Source organism: Rhinolophus sinicus, chromosome 3 (assembly GCF_057876585.1).
Source record: "Rhinolophus sinicus isolate RSI-liver-muscle chromosome 3, RSI-T2T, whole genome shotgun sequence".
Taxonomy (NCBI): domain Eukaryota; kingdom Metazoa; phylum Chordata; class Mammalia; order Chiroptera; family Rhinolophidae; genus Rhinolophus; species Rhinolophus sinicus.
The window spans coordinates 11,885,462-11,904,097 of record NC_142503.1 but is presented as its reverse complement, the minus strand read 5'-3'; the positions used below and the strand labels follow the sequence as shown (position 1 = coordinate 11,904,097).

General features: G+C 38.8%; 1 pseudogene; it reads left to right on the top strand.

Moving 5' to 3' along the window:
• The first annotated feature begins 538 nt into the window (after window positions 1–538).
• LOC109451420 (high mobility group protein B3 pseudogene) lies at window positions 539–18,636 on the top strand (annotated as a pseudogene).

Sequence of the window (18,636 nt, the reverse complement as noted above, 5' to 3'; positions counted from 1 at the left end):
ATATATTACATACATATTTATATATGTATGTCATGGATACAGACATCCATGTAGATTCCAAAATTATTTTAAGTTATTTCCAAGTTGTTCCTTAGTCATGTGATAATTTCCCTAGCCCTTCAAAAAAACCTTATATCTTCCTTCTAGTCCTACATAATAGCAGCTAATATTAGCTTCTAATTAGAAGCATAGTTATTAATGACACACATTTTCTGGAAGAATATGCGCTCCTACCAAATAGAATCTGATTGATTGTTAAAAATGAGATATTTACTGATTTAGCTGAACCCCAAAACCTTGGAATAAAATGTAGCCACCAAGTATTCCCTCTGTAAAAGTGAGCTGCTGCTGATGGTTCATGGGCTACTTGCCAAGGTGAGGTCCAACCCAGTGCTGCCAGCATTGCACAGTCTATGGGGAGATTAGGGACAGCAGTATGGACAGGGTTGCCATGAAGGGTGATGTGTGAGGGCAGCCAACCAGGAGGGGCTTCAAGGGACCACCAAAGAGCTTGACCCTTGTCTCGGGGAGTTTGGGGATGTGGATTGGTTCTGTGATGACCTTTGAAATATTTAACAACTGCTGCTCCGCTGATGCTCACAGATCTAGAGTATCTGGGCCTGTGGAGCTAGACGTCACCTTTCATGTGCTGGATAGTGGAAAAGTGAGAAGAATCATAGAGGACGGGCTGGGAATGGGACTCTAACTTGATTGGTGAACTCAGGGTAACCACCCTACCAAATTTAGAGAAGTATTTTAAAACATATTAAAAACCTGTAAGAAGAAAAACAAAAAACAAAAAACAAAAAAAAAAACAACCTGTAAGGTTCTGCCACTGGTGAAAGATCAGCCTTGAAAAACACTGATTTCCATGGGCAAAATAGAAGGTCAGGAGAGCGTTTGCTGCGTTGACCTGAGCCAATAGCAAAGAGAAAGAGCAAGACAGAGAGCTAAACAGAGATCAAGAGGGAGAGATAAATTGAGAGAGAGAGAGAGAGAGAGAGAGATCTGGAATGATTATCATTTCATACTGGAGCTAAGCAGAAAGAAGCATTAATTTCCAATCTCTGAATTTGATTATTACCTGGTCTAGATATTTTAATGACTGAAGTGAGACTGTTCTCTGGAATTTTACTTGAGCACCTTATTATATAAGTTGTAATTGAATAAAAATCTGAGGCAAACCTGAGAGTTCATCCAGGGGCAAGGAGAGAAGTATCCTACAGTCCAAATTTACAAGGTTAGTGGCAGGAAATGTAAAGTTCCTTTTCTGTTTGTACCTTCACATTCATTCAGTAAAAAGATTACATTCTCAAGGCATCCATTTTGAACTTCACCTACCATTCAGACAAGGCTGGGCTTTTCTGAACAACCAGAGAGGAAGAGCCAAGACATTTGGTTGGCATGATGGTTTGTGGTATCATCTTTGGTTGATTTGGGTTTCTTTGGGGGCCAGAACCAGAGAAGAAAAGAGTACAGGAAAACGAAACTGCTCCATTCTCAGCTGCATGTGCTCCTGACTGAAGCTGTAGAAGAACATTTCAGGCAGCAGGCTGAGAAGCTGTTTGCACAAATGTCCACCTAAGATGCAGGGTGTCTCCAGCATAGGGCAGGGCAGCAGACAACCCCGGAAGGCAAGGGGAGTGTCATTCCTTCATGTAGAGACTGCAGTGGGTTTTGGTAGAGTGAAAATTCCAAGAGATCAGCCCCACATCAGAACCTCAGACCTCTCTTACCTTGGGGATTATGGGGGTCTGGTCTCCCTTCCTCTCCTCACAAGGGCATTAATACCATCATGGAGGCCCCATCCCCATGACCTCATCTAAACCTAATCACCTCACAAAGGCCCCACTTCTAAATGCCATTACATAGGGGGTTAAGTCTTCAACATGAATTTCAGGGGGACACAAATATCCATCCATAACACAACCAATCTTATTAGATTAGTCTTTACATATTATGGAGCTATCAATTTGTAGTGAAAACAAGTTCTCCAAAACTCTTATTTTCACTTGAAATCTCCAATTTTATCTTAGCTGCAAATATTGTCTTTTGTTTTACCTGAAGCAACAGTCTCCCATTATTCATTTTTGAGAAAAATGTCTGTCAAATATTCAAGTCTGAAAATCATAGTTTGCCTATTGGCTGTTCTTTAAGGTACAGTGAGTGTTCCATGAAAAAGCGACTAGTTCAGCACACAACACAACAATTGCATGACTGTTTATCCTCAGAAACCATCACACATCATCACCAGTATATTAAAAAGATGTGTATTCAAAATTAGGGATTGAATAAAGTTAGTATTTTTCCTGGTTCATCAAGAACATTCTCGAGTGAATATATATATACTGATATATACATATATATATATATATATATATATATATATATATATATATATATATGTATGTATATACACATGTACAGTGACTATGTGATGGTGAAGAATTGAACAACTACCAGTACAGTTTGGGGCCACTCCTTGAGTCATGCTAGGATGCCATCAGTTTTACAATCCATTGTTTTTGCTCCTTCAGTGAAAAAGACATATTAAATCTTAATAATACTATAAAAGTAGTTTCTGACCTTGTGTTCCTCCAGAAGGAGTGTTGAGGTTCCCCTCGGATCTACATACCACATTTGGGATCCCCTGGGCTAGATTATTTGGTAGTCCAGGGAGACAAACTCAATGGGTTATCTGAGGGAGAGAGAACATCCTGGTGTCTTAAAGTGAATTGGCATAAGCAAAGTCACATGGCTGGAAGTGACAAAGCCAGCTCAGAAACCCAGGCACTCTGGCCCCAGGTACAGTACTGAATGCCCTAGGCCACATTCCTGTCATGAGCAATTGCTCCATCCCTTACCCCAGCGAGCTTAGTTAAAGCTACATAGACATAATCTTACAGCCTTAACATTTTTCAACATCTTACAAAAAAGAAAAAAGAAAGAAAGATAAAGGGTGTCAGATGAGATTATTGTACTGATTTTTATCCATAGGATAAGATGCCTGTTCTCTGAGCATGTATGTGTATATATATATATATATATATATATATATATGTACATATATGTACAATATGAACAATGTGAACACTAAATCTAAAGCTTAAAAGATAACATAAAAAGGTGAATAGTCATTATTTAAAGTGTCTTTTAAACTCACTGCATAAGTATTATTTCTTACTCCAATTCCTTTCATCTATCTGATTATTAAAAGTTTAGAAGAGCTATATAATATATTTTATTAGACTTATAACCACTACTGAAGAGTTTCTATACTAATAAATTTGCCCTACAGTTTTGGAGCTATTAGTGATGTCTGCTATATACGTACTTGTGAGAATTTATGAAAAGATTGTACATACTGATTGTTTGATGTGAGTATTCACTTTAGCTATATAAAATCATTTTGTTTATTACAAACAGACAGTATAAAGATACAACATGGAGCAAAATAAAGTTATTTGCTTAAACATAATTAAAACAATTTTCAGGAGCATTACAATTCTCTGCTTGAAAGATTTTGTAGGGCTGTTCCCTAAAGCAGCATTTGTTATGTTTCTAAACATGGAAGAAGAGATAAATAAGGGGCCTACAATCCTTCAAATAGCCCTGGGCTCGATGGCCTGTGCCAGGCTCAGTCTGCATCTTTCCCAAATGGCCATTTTGCCTAACACAACACTAGTGACTACTATACATCACCACTATGTGCCATAAGTAAATTTGTACAGCGATTTATACCCTGCACAGGTATAGGTAGGCATGTCTCCTTGCATGGAACAGGTGTAGCTGTGAAATTCTGTGATTTTGACCAAAATAAATATAGAATTTCTGTCTTATAAATGCTTTGTTTTCTCCCTGGCATGCAAATAAACTGCAGAAATGCTTATACATCAAGTAGACCTAATATCAGACTCTTGACAATGCTTTATTGAAGACGCTTAAAGAGCCTAAGGTAATAGTTACCTGACTCGATGATACACAAGCACTAGGTAGGGTCCTATTTAAACAATGGAAAACAAAATAAAACTGGACTTTTTATTCACATTTCATTGCAGTGCACATGATAAATTGATGAAAATAATTGATTTTCAGTGCAAATATGGAAAAGAAAAAAAGTGTTGATTAATTTGTCAATGTTATCTTTACATAACTTTCATTTTTTTCAAACAGTCAAGCTCTTGAGATTCTTAGAGTAGTTTCTTATTGACACCAATGTAAAGGAGGTAAAAAAGTTTTACTTTCTTTTACTACACATATGAGAATAATGCTTATATTGCTACACTAAAGAATAAACCTATCAATGAAATTTAGAGGGGAAAAAAGGATCACTCACTCACCTACTGATTGCAGAATTAAGCTAATAGATACAATATAACAATAAATACCTCCAACTGCCACTCTTGCTTCTGTTCCACTGCATTCTTCCTTCTGAGTACAGGAATCTGCTTTCCTTGACATTGTACATGCTCATGAAATATACTTTTTTTTTTCCTTTCATTGCCTATAACTTTGCAAATAAGTTTACACTCAACAGATGATTGATTTCACATATGACAAGTTTTAAAGATAAACTCCTAGTACTGTTTTAACAAATATTTACTGAGAGCCTGCAACATGCCTGGCATTACTTGAGACACCTAGTCTGATATTTCTAGCCAGGAACTTTCCTTTGGGCGACTTTTCTGACGAGAATGTCCCAAGGGAGAGCCGGACACCAGTCTCATCTGAAATTAGTGACATTAGTAGAAACCAGCTGGCATTAGCAGAACCAGCAGAGATGCATCACACTACTCTCATTTGCTAAAATGGTCAAAAATTAAAAGGAGAAATGATGTTTGCTTTTTTTTCACTTTTTGCTAGATAGAGGCAGAGCGGTGGTCAGACACAGCACAATCTCTGGACCAGCTGCATGCTTCTGCTATGGCTCTTTTGTTCACCTACATCCCCAGGTTAACAGAAACACAGAATCAACGTAGCTGGGTCTCCAACCTCTCCTGTGATGGCTCTGTTTTAAAATTGAGAACACTTCCTCCCCCAAAGTTACCAGCAAACCTTCCCTTGTATTTCATTGGTCCAAATTTGGTTACATGCAATTTCTAAACCAATCCCTGTGCCAAGATTGGATTTTCTAACTTAGCCTGGATTTTCTAACTCAATCTTTATAGCAAAGGGGAGGAATTTCTTGATTAGATTACAATAAAGCTGCATCCTGATGTTCCATTGAAGTAAATCCCTCCCCGTTTTCCAGGAACCATAGTGGCCTCTGTCAATTAACTATCAGTCAAATCACATCCTTGTGTTAATGGATGAGGCCAAGTTAATAAAGCCTGTCTTGAACTAACCTTTTCCGTACAAATCAGTTGGTGTTTCTGTAATTATAATCTCCAGCTTCTAACATCCGGTATTTCTGGAGAGTGAGAATTTCAACCCAAGTAGATAAGGTAGTACCATGTTTCCCTGAAAATAAGACCTAACCAAAAAATAAGCCCTAGCATGATTTTTCAGGAGACCATCCCCTGAACATAAGCCCGAATGTGACTTTTGGAGCAAAAACTAATATGAGGCCCGGTCTTATTTTTGGGGAAACATGGTCGTAGGCACAAAGCCAGTGTTCCTTCTTTTGCTTTTCTCCCTTAATTTAAGGTCATATTTTTAATGACCTTTTCCTTCCCAGCAGACTTTACCATGCAGATTACCTATGTGTAAATTTAGTAAATAAAATGCCCTGAACATCTCATGCCAGCCTACACACGAGGAGGCGTTCGCAAGCCTGACATGCTACTGAGAAGGTAAAGAAGCTTGGGCCTGGGCCTTGGGCCAGCATTGCACGCGCCCTTTCAATGTCAGTTTCTCCTTATTCAGCAAATAGGATCCTTTACACGAAAAATCATGTGTCACTTCCTGCCTTCACGCCCACCTTATAGACTAATGAAGAAACCAAGCCTTAGAGAAATTATGAGTTATCGAATATTACATAATTGTACGTTTCAAGTTCATAACCAGTTTGCAAACGTTTAAATTCCGGACTATCTTCACCATACACCGAAGATTTTTGATTAGCTGATGACATCATTCACCAAGACAATTTTAGTGCGAAATTGTTATGTGTCCTAAAAATACTTTTGAAATATAGCCTATTTCTTTTTAACTATAACTAATTCAAAATAGATGTGCCTGCTGCAAGAATGCCATTGTCACTTATAGACACGTGGCACACAAAAAAATAAAAAACAAAAAAATAAAAGACATTCCTGGTTTTATTTAACATGGTGGTTCATGAATTAACCATCAGAAGGCCCCAAAATATGAACTTGTGAAAGCAATGTAATTAACACTCTCAGTTAATTCACGTGTAGAGAAGTTTCTTTACTTCATCCTGCAAGTCCTTATAGTGCAAGGAGATTCTTGGGAAGTCCTCTAAAATGGATGTGTCACATGACTTGGAGGAGTTTATTCAGCTTCAAGGTCCTCCAAGAATAATTAATAGCTCTGCCGCAAGCAAACTCTTTGGATTTTTCAATGAATGACATATTATCAGTAGTCTGGCCCCAAATGGGGAGTCAATTCTAGCAATTCTTCTATTATTGAATTGCTGTGTTACTTTGAGCATCTTTTGTCAGCTCGACACTTTAAGCAGCAAATTACAGGCATTCTCTACCATAGCGTCACATTAGAGGCACCAGAAATTTCTTTCGCTCCCCAGAGCCTGGAAAATCTGGGTGCCCATTACAGCAAAAAGTTTCCTTGTTATGGTACTAGCAAAGAGGAAGAGAAATTTTTCTGAAATGTTTGTTTAAAAACCACTATTTCAACTCATGCCAGCAAGAGTAACATAATAAAAATATTTGATTACTCTGTTAAATATAATCCAAAATTATTTTATGAATTTACACAATGTGCAGAGAAACACCACTGAGGGCTGTGTGATAAAAGTGTAGCATACAAACACTAGTGAAATAAAATCTACGTTTCTCCTTTAGGTCCCACCGTATATCTATGTGTATCTTAACAAATTATAGACTAATGGCATTCAGTAAAGAATTTACAGAGTTTTGTGGGGAGCTGTGGAACTCTTTGCTAAAATATTTAACTTAAGTTCAGGGAGACAAATTATCTATATTTCCTGCAGCCATCCATGAGTCTAAAAGAAAACATAGCTTCCATACAAGACACACTGTTGGAGTTGATAATAAGTGGAAAGGTTCATAAATTCAGTAAATATTGCCTGTTATGGAAAAAACAACTGGCTTCCAATAAATCTAAGAGTGTTTCTGGGGGTTCCTCAGCAACAATTATTAATTGAGCACTTACTATGTGCAGACAGTGTTGCTGGCACTAGGGATACAGGAGAAAACAAAAAAATGAGCATACCTGCCCTGGAGGAATTTACATGTCAAGGGTGTGGGGGAGGGACAGCCAACATACACAGAAACTAACAAATAAATCTGATCATTTCAGACACTACTAAGGTTAAAGTAAAATAATCTGATACAAACACAGAGTTATCAGGGAAGTCCTCTCTGAAAGGTGACATCTCAGGTGAGGCTGATATGTCAACAGGGGGAATTCAGGATGGGGGAGATGCTGATAAACATCGCAAGAGATAAGTTCAAAGGCAGATCCTAAAACTGAAAGGAGTTTCCAAATGCTTTCTGTTGATAATTTAACCTCACCTCACCCCCTCTTTGTGTGAAGCGCTCTTACATATAATAGAATTTAGCAAGTTCTCACAGCAACCCTGAGACGTGCGTCTTATCATCCTCTTTTGCCTGTGAGAAAATGGAAACTAAACAAGGATGTTTAGTAACTTTCTCAAGATCACATAGAAATATGCAGCACAGCATAAATTTAAACCTGGTCTTTTAATATCAAATTCTGTATAACACATTACCCTTCATAGATGCCAAAGATTTAGTGAGTTCTTAAGGAACATCTGAAAAAATTTGTAAGATTTCCTTGATAACAATAGTAAGAGTTTCCTAATAAGACTTCATTAGTATTATTAACCAGGAAAATAAACATGTCCTTTAATATCTCTATCAAAAATAAATAAATAATAAGTGTGTGGACACTTTAAGAAACCAGGTGTTACAGCTGAGTACCTGGGCTAAGGAAGAGTTCCCTTGAGTATAAATTGTAGTTGAGGCAGTTGGTATTTCATGGCATTTATCGCCTGTTAAAAGATAGTTCAGATTCTCTCTGTGCAGGCAAAGTGATAATAATTAAGAAGGGAGGGGCAGAAATACCGAAGTTCACAGATTTAAATTCCAGAAAACAAGAGAGACATCATAGACCCAAAGACGATGCAGATCAACGGGATTATTTCAAGTTCAGAATCATCTACAAAGATATTCTTAGGTGTTGATCAACACTGGTACTCAATATGGCAGAAAAACTGAGCACATACTTTTCATTTATTTTCACCAAGGCTCACAACCACAGAGACGGGATTTAAAAAACAGAAGGAAATAAAAAGTGAAGGGGGAGATTAAAAAACCAAACACATGAAACGTTGTTATTATAGCAAGACAGTACTGAGGAGCACTATTCCATGGTATCTTTTGGTTCTATGCAAAAGCATTTCTTTAATTTGCTTTTTAGGCATAAATCTAAGGCGAGCATACAGAAGATACACCCTCCCCTGTCAATTAGCCATCTCTGAATCAACACACACATATGACTCTGCCAACCCTGATAGGTCCTTACCTTCCATGTGGGAACAGATTATGACAATAAAATCAGAGAGCCGAAAAGGAATTGCCCCCTTGAGAATCCAAAAGGGCCCTTTAATTTAAAATCAAATTATTGAAATTGAGTTCCCCAGTCATAGCACCCACATTACAAGAGCTCAGTGGCCACCGGTGGCTGTTGCATGGGGCAGCGCAGAATAGAACATTCCCGTATCACACAAACTTCTGTGGGATGCCACCAGACCAGATAGTGTTTGTGCAATGACATAAATCTCACATGCCCCATGTTTTTCACTCCAAAAACGTACTTTCCCCAAGTCTCATTCTTGTCTACTTTTGATTTGCTATCTTACTCTTTTTGCCATGTTAGTCATAAAATGTTTCGATATAAATGTGAATTAAATTACATTCGTTCCAACACCATTACTTTACAGATGAGGAAATGCCTGCCTGCCATAGTAAAAGTTATCAATTCTTTCAATAACTATTTAGTTAGTGCCTCTATGATCTAGGCACTGAGGATGGACCAAACTCTGACCTTCATAGAGCCTAACATCTAATGCAGGGTACACACAATAAAAGTAAACAAACAAAAGTAATAAAACAAAAAAAAATGCATAAGAGTAGGAGGGAAAATAATGCAGGACAAAGGGACAGAGGGAGGGGATGGGCACAAAAAGAAGGAGAGTAGAGGTAGTGGTTGCAGCTCCTCCGTGGAGGGAGGCTGGAGGGAGCTTCTCTGCAAAGGTGATAATTGAAACAAGGCCTGAAAATGTGAAACAACGGTCTTTCTGTGTGAATGTGAAGCCCACAGAGCCGGTCTAGAGTAAGAGAATTTGAAACACAGGAAACAGTAACCACAAAGTCCACAGAGCTGAAACAAGCTTGATGTGTCCAAAAAGAATAAATAAGGGTAGAGTTGCTGGAGAAAAGAGAGCAAAACAGGAATGAAGAGAAGTGAGGTCTAAGAAGGGGCCCAAGACCAGACCTATAGGTCTTATTAATACGTGTTGGTTATCTGTTGCTGTGTAACAAATAACCCCAAGATTCAGTGGCGTAAAACTACATTTGTTATTATATTACAGTTGCTGCAGTTCAGGAATCTGGGGACAGCTGGCCTGGATCTGCTTCAGAGTCTCACAGGCTACAATCAAGGTAATGGCCAGGTCTGGGGTCATCTGAAATCTCAACTCAAGAAGGATCCACTTTCAAGCTCAGTGGCATGGTTGTTGCCCATATTCAGTTCCTTGTGAACTGTTGGACTGAGGGCTTCAGCTTCTTACCAGTTGTTGGCCAAAAGCTACCCTCAATTCCTTGCCTTGTAGGCCTCTCCAACACGGCTGCTTACTTCATCGAAGTGAGCAAACAGAGAAGTAAAGAGTCTGCTAGCAAGATGGAAGTTACTGTTTTCTGTAATCTAATCCTACAAGTCAGGTCCCATCACTTTTGCCTTATTGTATATGTCAATGCAAATGACTAGGTCTAGCCCATACATTAGGGGAGGCAATCACAACACAGTGTTAATACTAGGAAGCAGGGAATCATTGAAGGGCATTGAGAAGTCTGCCCAACAAAGGGCTCACGAACCATGGTAAGGACTTGAGTTTTCACATGAGTTATTAGGAGGCATTGAGCAGCTTTATTTATGGTGCCCAAGACATGGAAACTAAAATGCCCTTCGATAGATGAATAGATAAAGAAGTTGTGGTATATATACACAAAGGAATGCTATTCGGTGGTAAGAAAAGATGAAATAGGACCATTTATGACAACATGGATGGATCTTGAGATTATAATGCTAAGCGAAACAAGTCAGACAGAAAAACAGAGATCCATATGATTTCACTGATATGTGGTATATAAACCAAAAACAACAAAAGAACAAGACAAACAAATGAGAAGCAAAAACTCATAGACACAGACAATAGTTTAGTGGTTACTAGACAGTAGATGAGGGAAAGGGGATGAACTATATGGTCATGGAAGGAGAACTGACTCTGGGTGGTGAACTACACAATGTGATTTATAGATGATGTAATACAGAATTGTACACCCAAAATCTATGTAACTTTACTAACAATTGTCACCCCAATAAACATTAGTTGAAAAAAGAAAAAAAGAAACTTATATGATCTGATCTTCAGTTCAGGACTCTGCTATTATATGGGGAAGAAAGGTAGCCAGCCAGCTATGGAAATATGGAACAGATAAGAAGCTTTGCAATTGCTCATGTGAAAATTTATAGAGCTAAGAGAGACACTGTCAAATTTGAGATTTATTTTTAAGATAGAAACTACAGTATTTGCTAATGGGCTATATGTGGAGGGTGAGAAAAAGAGAAAGGAACCCTAACAAAAAAGCCTGAAATAGATGGACCAGTCCCTACAGAAAGGACTTGGAGGTTTCCCTCCAAGAGAGAGACCGCACGCTGCTTGCACTTTCTCTTTTCATTGTCCCTACATTGCCTTTAAAACTTCTCTGATGATCTTCACAAGTCACTTCATAGTGTTGATGCTTAGAAAAACCTAGAATTGCCACACTTTTAATAGGCTGTCATAGGAAGTTACAGGGCTAAAAGCTATAGGGAAAGTGGGGTGTAAAAAATAGTTGTCATTATTTATTACTAAATTGTGACACTGTCTTAAGTTTGTGCCCCAGTTTCTGATATTCACCAGTAGATTTAATATGCCCTTTTCATTCTTATTTTTAAATAAAACTAGAAATATTTTTATTCTTTTAAGCCAAAAAAAATGTTAATAAAGAAAGAAAAGGAATTAATTTATCAAAAAGATTAGGAGACTGGTCATACTTTTTCTATGTTTCGAATTCAATAACAAATTGGTGTATTCTATAAAATGCTGGCACAGATATTAGCTATTGCAGAAAGAGTCTGACTTATAGCCCCAATCTCCCTGAAAAAGGACCCAGCAGATAAAACAGAGTAATGTACTTATTTTATCGGATTCCTTGATTCACCGGACCTATTGTCTTAGGTTAACTCTGTGTAGCCAGTTACCAGACAAAACTCAAACACGTCATAGTTGATACTGAACAATACATTTTTTCCCTCCTTTGGTTGTGATAATTAATTAACCCTGATTGCTTCATGACTAACACAACTGATGATACCATCCTTACCTTCAGCAAAATGATAATTTCACTTTGGAGTCTGCTTACTTTCACTCCATGCCCCTTTTTTTCATGTCTCCCACCCACTCCCTATACACAAGGTTCTATCTTGGGTGTGTGTTTCTAATTAGGACTAGTATCTCCCAAGGATAGAAAAGACCCACAGGAAGAAATAGCCCACAGAGCCTGAGTTTCTTCCATCACTCATTCTTGAAGTTACCAGAAAGGTGATCCTGGCTGATGACTAAAAACATGGCACCCCCATTTTATAAGAAACATGTGCACTCACTCAATCTCTGTGACAGTTCCTCTGTGTATTCTATGAAAATTCAAATTTAGCCCAATAACAAGAGAAAACACTTTTCCTGACTTTCATATTATATCCCGTCAGAAAAATGGTAGACTGCTTCTCATGATAATTTCTGATGGTTTCAAGATGTCTGCATTTTTCTAGGGTGAAGGGAGACAGGGGAAGAGGGAGAAATGGGAAGAAAGATGGTGTCTATGTTTCTGCTAAAGGAACAGTTCAGCAGGCTGATGAATAAGATCTAAGTTGTCCAGCTATAGAAATGCCAGGTTGTTTAGTTATTCATCAGGCTTATTTGTGATATTTTAAAAATGCAATAGAAGTTGTGTATTGATTTGGGGAAATACACCCACGCACACACTCTCTCAAGAGACCAGCTTCTCCAAACTCACTTTGGTCTCATTGTTATTTAATCGATCCTTCATACCAAGTCAGCTCAATATGCACTTTTCTCCACCCTGTATTAAAACCCTTTTCTTCTTCAAATTTCCGTTTCCCTCTTCTGTCACTTTTCCACATGAACCTGAAGAACTTATGTTTCCTCACTTTACCCCATCTTCCCATGGCCCTCCTGCCCTTAGTGCCAGTCTATGCTGGATCCTCTTTACAAAATTACACTCATACTTCAAGAGTCAGGCCCAATTTCATTACTCAACTAACCTTCCTTTATACTTCCACTGACATTGACATGTCTACTTATCACATTATAAGTAGCCATTTATAGGTCTACCTTTCCCCCGTATACCATGCACCCCTTAAGGAAAGGAATGGACCCTAATTCATCTTCAATGCCTAGACTCACTGTCTAGCACTTTGTAGATATTCAATAGATTTCTGTAAATGAAGGAATGCATTGTGTCCGTTAGTGATAATGATAGCTAATATTTATTAAGTACTTACAGCACTATAGGTACCATTATAAACAAGATTTAACTAATCTAACCGTCATACCAAGCTTATGAGGTAGGAGCTATTATTATTCCCCTACTGCAGCTAAAGAAACTAAAGAGCAGAATTAGATAAATGGCCCAAGGTTGAAAAGCTAGGAAATAGAAAAAGTGGGATTTGAACCCAGACTGAAGAATGGGGGTCAGGGAACTTTTTCTTCCAGGGCCAGTAAACAGTTTTGACTGTGGACCAAATGTAACTCTTCAGCTTTGCAGTTGTAGCAGGCAAGCAGCCATAGACAATATGTAAACGAATGAATGTGGCTGTATTTCAACAAAACTTAATTTACATAAGTGGACAATGACCTAATTTGGCCTAAGACACATCGTTTCCTGAACCTTATGTAGACTCTGCCCTGTGTATCCCAACATTGTGCCAGGCAACATCTAGAGAGCACATTCAGCAGTACCTCAGTTTTCGAACGTAATCCATTCTGGAAGACCGTTTCAGTTCTGAAACGTTCAAAAACTGAGATGCAGTTTCCCCATAGAAAGTAACGCAAAATGGAGTAATCCATTCGAGACCTTTAAAATCAACCCCTAAAGCTGCAAATTTAGCGTGAATTTTACTATCTAATGGTGCGATAAATCCATAAAATTTACAGCGTTTGTAAACTGAAATGTTCATCAACTGAGAAGTTTGAAAACCAAGGTACCAGTGTACTTGAATACTAAAATTAGACCTATTGGGTCAATCATGAAAAAGACGTATTTCTTTCCAGCAGCAGAGGAATAATAGCTGCAAATGTTCACTGTGACAACTGGAGAATGACAATGGTCATAGTGGCTGTGATACTGCTGTCTGGTCTTATTTCCTGGGGAGTTAAATACATCTGTTATGGTGGCTAAGACTTTCCTGGACGTCTTCATAACATCGTTGCAGTGGCTGCCAATGCTGCTCTTAGCAAATCAAACCCTATTACTTCCATCAACACCACACTAAAGACCGTTCCTGCTATTTCATCTTGGGTTCAGTGCTTGGTGTAGCTAAGGAGAAGGCTCCAGAATGATTGTGCTGCTCAGCATCAGACGGCTACATGCCTGGGAGATAAATTAGGATGGATGTCAAGAAAATATTTCAGTCTATTTCCTATCCACTCAGCAATGACTTCCCTCAGTGCTGTCATGAGCCATGCACATGCAAGCCTCCAGGCCAGGCTGACTGGGGCCCGAAGCCCACCTGTCATCAAACAAAATAAATGTAAAGATGTGTACAACAGCAGCATTGCGAGAGGTCTCCATTTGCTTGGTTTGGGAAGGGGCGTGGCTGCTGGTGGTAGCCCTACCAGATGTTCAGATTCCTGAGGAAAAGGAATCAACCCAGATATCTCTTTGTAATCCATGCATTGCCCCCACCAAATGATTGGTGCTTTTTCATGTTTGAATGAACCTGCCCTACGCCCGAACATCTAGAGCTGTGCTGCCCGTTGACAGAGCATGACTTGAACCATTCTCAGTTCCACTCTCACAGACTGGGCCGCAGAAGCCCCTGCTATTTTATTCTTGAGGCCAAGTGCCTGCCTGTCCTCTGTTGAACCCATTGGGTTTCCAAGCAGCTATGACTATATATTCAAGGATTTCTATATTAGTCGCCTAGTTGCCTCTGTGCATTTGCAGATATAGTTCCTGAACTGATTGGCTCCACCTGTAGCCTGCGTTTCTTCCTCACATTGTCCCAGAGCCTTGGTCACCCAAACTTGCTACCTGTCTTTCTGCTACCTACTTACTTCCTCTTCCAATTTGACACAAAATCATTCTATCTGAACTCTTAGCTTTTTCACTTGGTTTCCTTATTGGCTTTTGTCTTTTCTTCTGTTTGGGGGATTCCTATAACCATTTTGACAGCCATGCTCTCACCTCAACCTATGCCCTCTCTTTGCAACAGGCTTCTGTGAGGGCAGTTTCCCATCCATCAGTTCTGGGCATGAGGGAAGAACCTGTATACACCTTCCGCATCATCTCCCACACCGTCTTATCTTTTAGGTGTGGTTTGGTCCTCCACCTCCCACATTCCACTCCATCTTCACATTTTTCCAGTTTACATCCCTCCATGTGAATAGAGGACTCTTCAAAGGGCTTTTTAAAAATCTATTCCCTGTCTAAATTCTCACCATCAACAACAAAAAGTGGTCCAGTAGCCCAGTTCACCAAATATTTAAGAAAACCATTGGCTCAATGGGTGCAATTAAAAATAAGAAATATCTCACTGTTTGCTGTCAGTCACTGCCTACAGGAGATTAAAAAAAAAAAATGCTAACTTTTTTTTCTTTACTTGTTTTTATGTAAAGAACACAGATGAAATGGGTTTAATGATCTATTACATGAAGAGTTTGTTCAATTACTTGCTTGCACATCATGGAAAAGCTCCAAGAAGTCCATATTTTATGCCCACTAAAATTAACCCAAATATGGAGCCTTTCTAGATATTATTTATTTATTTGTGCATTTATTTTTTATTTTAGCACAATCCAAAACACATGAGAATAAGTACGTTCTCAGTAAATATTCAAATCACTCCAGAAAATATCAAATATTGTGTTTGTTTCTGCATTGTTCAAAGGCTGCAGCGGTGGTTTAAAAGAGACAAAAGACGTCTAGTGAACACTGTGGTTCCTCTGGGGAAAAGCTCTCCCCATCTAACATTTTAGCTATTTTAAGATATTGAAGATGCATTACCTCAGGCTGCAATTACTCCATGAATCCCAATTTGAATTGAAGTATCATCTCTCAAGGGTGTAATCCTAGGGTCCTATTTCCTTTTCCAGGCAAAGTAAACCATCTCTTTGACTATTAAGGTCACTGCAGGCAATCTCAGACAAAGATTCTCTTCATCATTAAGTCAACGAAATTATCTTTAAAAAATAGGCGATTTGAAATTCATAAAACCAATAATCTACCGTGATAGCAAGAGCAAATTAGCCACAAATAATCACTAATTATGGTCAAATGTTGAATAAAGATCAGATTTACTAACGGAGATCTTTTACATATTGTATCTATGTACTACTGAAATAAATATTATAGAAAAATATCTATGATCTTTAGAACTTTGAATGAGCTTTTATAAATCAATAAAGCCAAGTCTTCATGCAATAATTACTGTTTACTGCATTTGTCTTCTTCCAAAATTAATTTCCCAAGTGCCTTAATGCTTTTTTCAATCAAAAGGATGAAAGCTCCAGACCTGAAATGCCCTCTCAGCTTTTTACGCCTTATCCATGGGCTTTACCCCCTTCAAAGGAGACCACAGGATACCCTGGCTCTGCATATGATCTGTCCACCCACATATACTCGCTCATAGGCTCAGAGAGCATGTATATCAATCACAATCTGGCATTTTGTTTTCATTTTGTCCCCAAGTTAAATAAAAATCTCACAGAATACCAGAAAAGTACCTCCCCTATTTAAATTTTCTCTTTTTTTTTTTTTTGCATTTTTTGTTTCTTCTATCTCTTCAACTATAACAAAGGTTAACAAATTTTGTTAAAATAAGAAACTATGGAATACTATCCTGCCATAAGAAAAGGTGAAATAGTGCCATTTGCGACAACATGGATGAGTCTTGAGATTATTATGCTAAGCGAAACAAGTCACACAGAAAAAGTCAAGAACCATATTTCACTGATATGTGGGATATAAAGCTGAAAGCAACAAAGGAACAAGACAAACAAACAAAGAAATGAAAACTAATAGACATAAACAATAATTTAATGGTTACCAGAGGGTAAGGGAGTTGGGGGTGGTAAATGAGGGTAAATGGGATCAAATATATGGTGATAGAAGGAAAACTGACTCTGGGTGGTGAACACACAATGATATATAGATGTGATATATAGATGTATTACAGAGTAGTACACTTGAAACTTATGTAACTTTACCATTGTCACCCCAATAAACTTTAATTAAAGAGAGAGAGAGAGAAAGCAAATAATAGCTCTCAAAAATAAATTATCAAAAACAATCACCTTTGCAGAAGTGATACAACAACCTGATGTTTACCTGCATCTTCTGACTGTGAACATTTACTCATTTGGACCTTTCCATGTTCTCTCAACCCCTTGTAACTAAAAGAGTTCACTTGAATGATAGCGTTTGTTTCTCCCCCAGTCTGATAGCTGCTCCCTGCGATAAGATGACCATCGTCTCCCACATGGTTACAGCATCATTTTCTAACTGGCCTCCCAGGCTCTGGTCATGCCCTCTCTTCTCAACTAATCACCAATCTCTACACTTCAGTCCTGATGAAAACATTACGCTCTAACCATTTTATTGAGTCTTTCAAGTTCTAGTCCCTGTGCAAATTGGCAGCCTCATTACTCCTTACTCCCTGCTTCATAATCCAAGCCCTAGAACTTCTGCAGTTCTTTGTGTTCCTAGAACATGTCACGTTCTCTTCCCCGGTAAGTTTGCAGGCATGGTGCCTCACTCTGCCTAAACACTCTTGTCTCTCCTCATTTCTTGGTCAAACCTTCATACACTCTTGAGGTTCCAGCATAATTTTCATTTCCTTCCCCTTGATTTTCTAGATCCTTCTTCCCCACCTAAAGGCCTTTATACTCTGTGAAGCATTAGAGATGCATTTTCCTATCACACTATTCATCACATTTTACATGATACACTTAATATTCTGTTCTCTACATGAGGGCAGGGCCATGTCGATCTTGCACATCATTTCATAACCAGTACACAACTTAATATTTACAGCCTGAATGATTGATTGATTAGTTGGATGGAAGGATGGATGGGGGGGATGGATGGATAAGTAGATTTTTTTTAATGGGTGGAGTTAGGATGGCTATCTGAGAAAATGTCAGAGACAAGGGAACTTGCAGTTCCCATGCTACCATCAGTGTATCTTAAAAAACATTTCACTAGCAGCAAGCGTGAGGCTGAGGAGCGCTAAGCCATGCGTCATGCCCTGCACTGCCCGGATTAGTGAACAATACAGTCAAGACAGCGAAAGGTGATCCCAAGAAACCAAAGGCCAAGATGTCGGCTGATGCCTTCTTTGTGCAGATGTGCAGAGAGGAACATAAGAAGAAAAACCCAGAGGTCACTGTCAATTTCACAGAATTTTCCAAGAAGTGCTCTGAGTGGTGGAAGACAATGTCTGGGAAAGAGAAGTCTAAATTTGATGAAATGGCAAAGGCAGATAAAGGATGCTATGACCAGGGAATGAAGGACTATGGGCCAGCTAAGGGAGGTAACAAGAAGAAGGATCCGAATTCTCCAAAATGGCCACCTTCTGGATTCCGCCTGTTCTGTTCAGAATTCTGCCCTAAGATCAAATCCACAAACCCTGGCATCTCTCCTGGAGATGTGGCAAAAGAGCTGGGTGAGATGTGGAATAACAAGTGATAATGAAAAGCAGCCTTACAACAATAAGGCAGCAAAGCTGAAGGAGAAATATAAGAAGGATGTTGCGGAGTTTAAGTCTAAAGGAAACTTTGATGGTGCAAAGGGCCCCGTAAAGGTGCCCGGAAGAAGGTGGAAGAGAAAGACGAAGACGAGGATGAAGAAGGGGGAAGGGGAGGGAGCAGGGGAGGCAGAAGAGGAATAG